Here is a 7,043-nt window from a genome sequence, read left to right on the forward strand (position 1 = left end):
CCTGAGCTCTATCTTGAAGATTAAATTAATTATATGAGATTAAATGAATTATACTACATTGTTCATGTGGAGTATCTGAAATTGAGAAATGCAGTGCCAGTGATCCGAGAGAAAAAGAAGCTGAAGTTGAGAACTTTTGTGCTACTGTAATAGAAAAAGAAATAGGAATTTGAAATATTCTGAACTATTGTTGTAAGAAACAGAAAATTGAGAAATCGTGGGATATTGTAGTTGATTTTTTGTCCTCTATGTGGTATATATAAGGAAAGATTCTATTGCATAAAAACTAGTAAAGTCGATGAAAGTTGATTGAAAGATACAATTTTTATGCAATAAATCTATCCATAATTATGTGACTATAATTTTGTGGTTATTTTTTTATCCCTTTAATATGTAATAATTTTAATTAATGATTACTCCACCCCTTTCTCCTCCATGTTCAGAGAGACGAGTGAGAGAAAGATAATTATAGAGAGAAAATACCCCTTTCTCCACGTTTAGATTTTGTAAGGGACGGAAAGAGAGATTTTAGGAGCTTTTTTTTTTTTTGTATATCTCTCAACATATTTACCTTTTTAATATCTCCATAATTATTTATTCCCTTCCTATTCTCCATAATTCTCTGGAGAATCTCCCCCCATTGTGCTCAATGTTTATTCCAAAAAGGATGAGTGAGAGAGAGAGAGAGAGATTTAAGGAGGAATAATAATGCATTTGTTTGATTTATAATTATAATAGCGCAATAAATCTCTCCATACTATAATTTTGTAGTTATTTTTTTTATCCCTTTAATATGTAATAATTATAATTAATGATTACTCCACCCCTCTCTCCTCCACGTTTAGAGAGATGAGTGAGAGAAAGAGAATTATAGAGAGAATATACACCTTCCTCCACGTTTAGATTTTGCAAGGAATGGAAGGAGAGATTTTCAGGAGCCATTTTTTTTTTTTTTTTTTTTGGTATATCTCTCTCCATACTTACATTTTCAATGTCTCCATAATTATTTATTGTCTCTATGGAGAATCTCCCCCCATTGTGCTCCAATTTTTTTCCAAACACGATGAGTGAGAGAGAGAGAGAGAGAGAGAGAGAGATTTAAGGAGGAATAATAGTGCATTTGTTTGATTTATAATTATATGACTTTTTAATAGTTAATAATTATAATTATATGCCTTTTAATACTCTACTCTCCCCCTTTCTCCTCCACGTTGAGAGAGAGAGAGAGGAATATTATATGTATTTTTTAATTTTTTTAATATTTAATTAATTAATAATTATAATTAATTATTACTCTCTCCTTTCTCCTGCACGTTTAGAGAGAGAGAGAGAGAGAGAGAGAGAGAGAGAGAGAGAATAGAGAATTATGGAGAGTTAATTATTATTAACTTCTTTTTTGTTGGTATATCTCTCTCCATAATTGTTCATTCCATCCCCATTCACCATAATTCTCTTTATTTCTCTCTCCACTCTCCCCCTATCTCCTCCACGTTTAGAGAGGGAGAGAGTGAGAATTATAGAGTTTATTATTATTATTTGATTTATCTTTCATTTTTAGGGGTGAGAGGATGAGTGGGTTTAGGGTTTGTAATTATATGCCTTTTTAATACTCCACTCTCCCCATTTCTCCACCACGTTTAGAGAGAGAGAGAGAGAGAGAGAGAGAGAGAGAGAGAAAGAATTATAGAGAGTTTATTATGATATTTGTTTCATATTCAATTTTGAGGGGATTTTGGTCATTTGGGGATTTTTTCGGGTGTTTTTTGGTCATTTGGGAATTTTTTTGGTAGATGTAAATGGTTTTTTGGTCATTTTAAAAAAGTATACCAAAAACAGGGAGTACGTACTTTTATATAGTAGTATGATATATATATATATATTTACATTATTTATAGTTTTTTTATATATATACTATTTTATTAATATATATTTTTTTCAATACTTTTGGATTTTGTAATATATTTTGTTAATAAAAATAAATGTATATTGCTGCGGTTATTCTAAACCGCGGTGGAATGTGTGGTTAGGTCACAAATGGATGATGAACATATATATATATACAGTAAAAACCGTGGCCATAAGTGAAAGTCCAAGAAAAAAATTCGACCTAGGTTATCCTTTTCCAGCTCTCATTCCTTGCTTCTACTTCTTTATTTTATTCAAATTTTTTTAACAGTGAAAAAAAGTAAAAGCAGATAGAAGTGTAAGTTTTGTCCTCTCTCTCTCTCTTGTTTTATTGATTGTGGGAGAAGGACGGCCAGGTGGGACAGGGAGAGGGGTGGGTTGAGTTGTATCAAGGGTACTCGGCAAGGTCTAGACAAGAGGTGGGGTGGGCTGAGCATGGAGGCAAGGGTGGTGATAAGGGCAGGGGCAGAAGCAGAAGCAACAGCAACGGCAAGGGTAGGGGCAAGGTGGGTGGTGGCCTACTACAAGGTGCACAAGTACATCTTGTGGGGTGGGCGATGAGGAATGGGGTGTAGGGGTGGTTGGATGGGGGTGCACAAGGCCAAGGGTAAGGGTTTGCAGGGGGAGAGGTGGGGGTGCGCAAGGGAAAGGGCGGGGTTGACCGGGTTAGATATCTTACTAATTAGATTTAATGAACTTAAATAGATGTTAAATTCAAATTTCATTAAATTTAAGAAAGCTATTACCATCTCTGTCAGGGAGATCCCATCTCCTCCATGTTATTCGTTTGATGATTTATTCTCCTAGTGGAGTAGTAAGGTATGGCTTCCTATATCAATTATTGCACCTTACCACATATGGACAGAGATGAATAGAAGAATTTTTGAAAACCAGCAGCAACCGACATCTTATGTGGTGGCAGCTATTGTTCATGATCTACAAGATTTCTCAAATCAGATCTCTATGAAAATATCCTTTGTGGCAGACCTTATTGCCCAAAAAATTGATAGTGGTAGTTACTAGACCTCCCACAAAAATTTTGGAATTTTTCATCTCTGGGATACATCAAGTTAAACATTGATGGTGCTCATTCGACAATGTAGGGTGTTCAGGAGCAAGTGGAGTTTTGAGCTAACTTGTTTTTCGCAATATGAAGGCATAAGGACAAATTATATATTGGAATTCTCTGCTTTCTTCATTGGGTTGGAAAATGCTAGGGACAAAGGAGTTGATGAGTTGTGGATCGAATGCGAAACACCGGTAGTTGTAAGTTGTATTGAAATTATGTGATTCCTTAATGCTTTGAACAAAAATGGTGGCATCTCAGATAGTACCTTGATAACATCATTTGGAAAATCTCTCATTGTTACAGGGAGGTTAATCCATTGCAGATAAATTAGCAAAACACGCTACAACAACTAGAAGTTTGACTATCTGGAACACATGGCCTCAATTCGTTAATCATGATTTGAATTGGGAATTACACAGAGACTGAGATATGGTTTATATTGTAATTTTTTTTTTTTTTTTTTGATTGGATCACGAAAAAGTGGATGAGAAACTTCTTTTGTACGGGCAACGTGGACTCTGTGAAAGCTAGTATTGTTAGCTAAGATCAAGTCTGCAAGCCAAAAGAAGAAGGCGGTCTTGGCATTAGGAGGTTGTGAGATGTCAACAAATCAATGTTATGCAAATGGTGTGGAAATAAAAAATAAGAACTTGGTTTCAAGTAGATTTCTAAAGATCCGCTTCATGTAGGATGATGGATCTATAAGTAAGGGATATAGAGCATCATCCATCTAGTCGGGGGTTAGAAGGATGTGGAGCTTTGCCTCACCAAAGGAAAGATGGATCATGGGTAATGGTACGATGATAAATTTTTGGAAGACATGTGGATGGAACCTTCTTCAATTGAGGAGATTATAGGTTTGGATGAGAATATTTTCCATAACTCCAATGCTAAGGTGGCTGATTTGATTTCAAATGATGAAGGGAGGCTTCATGAAATAGGCTCAAGAATGATGAATAAGGTATACCAGTCTATGCAATCGGTTAAACTCCCTAATTACCGAACTGATGATCGATGTTATTGGAGTTTGACTCCTTCAGGTAGATTCACTTCGTTGTCATTATGGCATGAGATTAGAAAATACTGCCTTAATATCTCTTGGGATTTTGTCATATGGTGTAAGAAATTATAGCCGTGAGATGTGGGCACTATTCTTGTTTGTCAATTATAGAAAGCATAGACTTTTCTATAAATATTTCTCTTTCTTCCAAGATTTTACAAAGCACGGTAATTGAGTTCTCTATATAAAGCCTTCCTAATCTATTAACCATACATAAGCAATTTCGCTTTCATAAAGAATTCTTTCCATTAAGATTCTTTGGGTAACTATTCATATATCTTTTTTTTTTCTTTGTTCAGTCATCATTTTGGTTGATTTTTATAATGTTAGAACATTCTATAATAGTGCATAAGTTTCTAGAGCAATTGCTAGTTTGCAACATCAGCAAGACGCATTTGATAATTGTGACTTGTGTCATTGATATCTATATAAGAGTATTTTTACATCAAGTAGGAAGAGCTTTTAGAGAATTACATTAAGTAGGAAGATGCACTTTTGTTGTCCCCAAAGCGAGAAGAAAGATAGTGTTTAAATTTAAAAATTTATAGCTCAAAAGATTTTAATCAAGGAATATCGTGTGATAAGTCTTATTAACAAAGAAAATTTGTTATAATAATCCTCCTCAATCCCCAAGCAACTCTTAGCAGTTGGTTGCATATTTATTTTCAATTGATAAGGTGAATTTTGCCATATCCTCTTCTTTGCCTCTTTAGAATTTCCTACTATCTCAAGAGTGCAAAGAAGAACATGTAAAATAAAATAAATCATAACAAGAAATAAGGTTGACATATTTAATTTTACAATAGACAATTAAGAAATTTAAAAAACTTAAACTCTTTCTCACCTTATCAATAAGAGGAGTAACACTCTTTTCTTAGATTCCCAAAGAGAATTCACTTCCCAATGTTATTGGGGTTGATTTGTATTTTTGTTCCCTCACTTCTCCTTTCATTTCATCTTTCAATATTTTTAATGCACATAATCATTTCCTAAGTGATTGAAATATCTAGTTTTAGAAAAAGCTATTCATTAGCTAGAGATGTATGAATAAAATGAGATTTAAAATATTCTAAAATTTAACAAGTTTTCAAATCAATTAATTATTTAGAGGTACATTACATTATCCAAGGCATCTTGACCTTCGTAATGAATGTTCAAGACTAGCCTACCAAGCAGCCTGGTTCAATACTACATGACAGCTATACAAGCACATTTTAGAAAGTCTAAAGTTGGGCCTCAATTTTGTCGGTAAAATGTGGCATTAAAGGCTAGGCATGACTCTGTCCACCATAATCCAACATAGCACATGAGCTTTATGATGTAAAACATGTGTTATTAACATGAAATGGACCATTTTTTAGTATTTATCTTATTCGCCGCATTTCTAACATATAATAAGTATATAATGGTATTTCATTTTTTCTACTATCTTGATCAAAGAAAATATTTTTCATTCTCAATCAATACTTTTTGTTTGTTCTTTTAAGTGCAGGAATGTGCCAAAACATGGCAAATGCATTACTAGAGAAGAGATGGAGGATTACTATTTCCAAAGGGTTAAGAAGCATGAGTAAAAATATGGAAAGCTATACGATCGGATCAACGATTTACCAGATGTGGTACATGAGTTTGTCTTTTTTATATAAGGGAATAAAAATGGATATACAAATAGCCTCTTCATAATAAATCACCTATTTTTTATTGTAGATTTTGGCTATGACATTAATTTGACTATTTAATTAATTTTCAGGTATGTTGGCTATCATAGCGGGGAAGATGGTCTTAACCACAGATTTGAGACTTAGTTATGCTCATCAGGAGAAACATTGGATCATGAGAGTGCCCGTAGCATGAGGAGAAACATTGGATACTCAATGTTGCTCTCTCGAGTTCTATATCTCTCTTACTCTTAGCTTCTCCTCTTCTCTTCCCCCATAAAGGACCAAATCCTGTGTAGTAATAGTAATCAGAGGGGGGCATGCTCGAGTTCTTTGAATAAGATCTCTTTCCACGACCAGAGAAGCAGCTATTGGGGTTGTTCCTTTTGCTTTTGGTATAGTAAGTCTTTAGCTGATCAAGGTGGTGCTCGCACAATGAATGCCCTATTTTAGCTTCTTTCTTACATTTCTATCCATTCCCATCTGCCTTACTACAGCATATGAAGCTCATCCTTTCCTTCCTCACCTTAAAGTACTTTATTTCTTCAACCTTGTGTCTCTTTTTCTTTCCTAAGATTGAATGGATAATTGGAGGCGATAACTTATAATCATCTTCCAAGCTGGATCCATTCAATAAAAGACCACATTATCAATTTGATTGAGTCGGTTTAGAATTGTTTGTCTTTGTTTCGAATTGCTCTCTCTGTTGATGGCCATGCCGAAGTGATCTGAAATTTGTGTTGGATTTGCTTTTCAAGTATGCTTGGACGTTATTCATGTATTTCTATTCCATCTTTATATATTTACAAGTCAACCAATGAATTTTGTAGATATTAAAAATATTGGAACAATTAAGCTGATTCCAAAAATAATGAGATGCTCGGTATGGCTTCTGGAAATATTGGTAGCAAAAAAAGTGTATGTCAAGATCCTCTATTGAGTGGGAAGTGCCTCCAAAGTTTTCATCTCAAATGATATCATGGTATGCTCAGGAAAGACCATATAATCGAGTTGATTGAGTCTATTTTGGATTGCTTGTCTTTATTTTGGATAGCTTTCTCTATTGATGGCCATGCCAAAGGTGGAAAAGTGATATGAAATCTGTGTTGTATTTTTCGTTTGAGTATACCTGGATGTTATTCACATATTTCTATTTCATCTTTCTTTGATATATAATTTTGTTGACTTCTAGAAAAAAATGGTATGGCTTCTGGAAAGATTTTATCTAATATTCATGGAGGATTATTCCATCATCTATTTATCAATCTGCAACAAGCATGAAAAAAAAAAAAAAAACTTTTTAAGTATGAACTGATCCCAATATGTATGATGGAATTAAATTGATTCCTAC

This window comes from Macadamia integrifolia, chromosome 6, assembly GCF_013358625.1.
Source record: "Macadamia integrifolia cultivar HAES 741 chromosome 6, SCU_Mint_v3, whole genome shotgun sequence".
NCBI classification, from domain to species: Eukaryota; Viridiplantae; Streptophyta; class Magnoliopsida; order Proteales; family Proteaceae; genus Macadamia; species Macadamia integrifolia.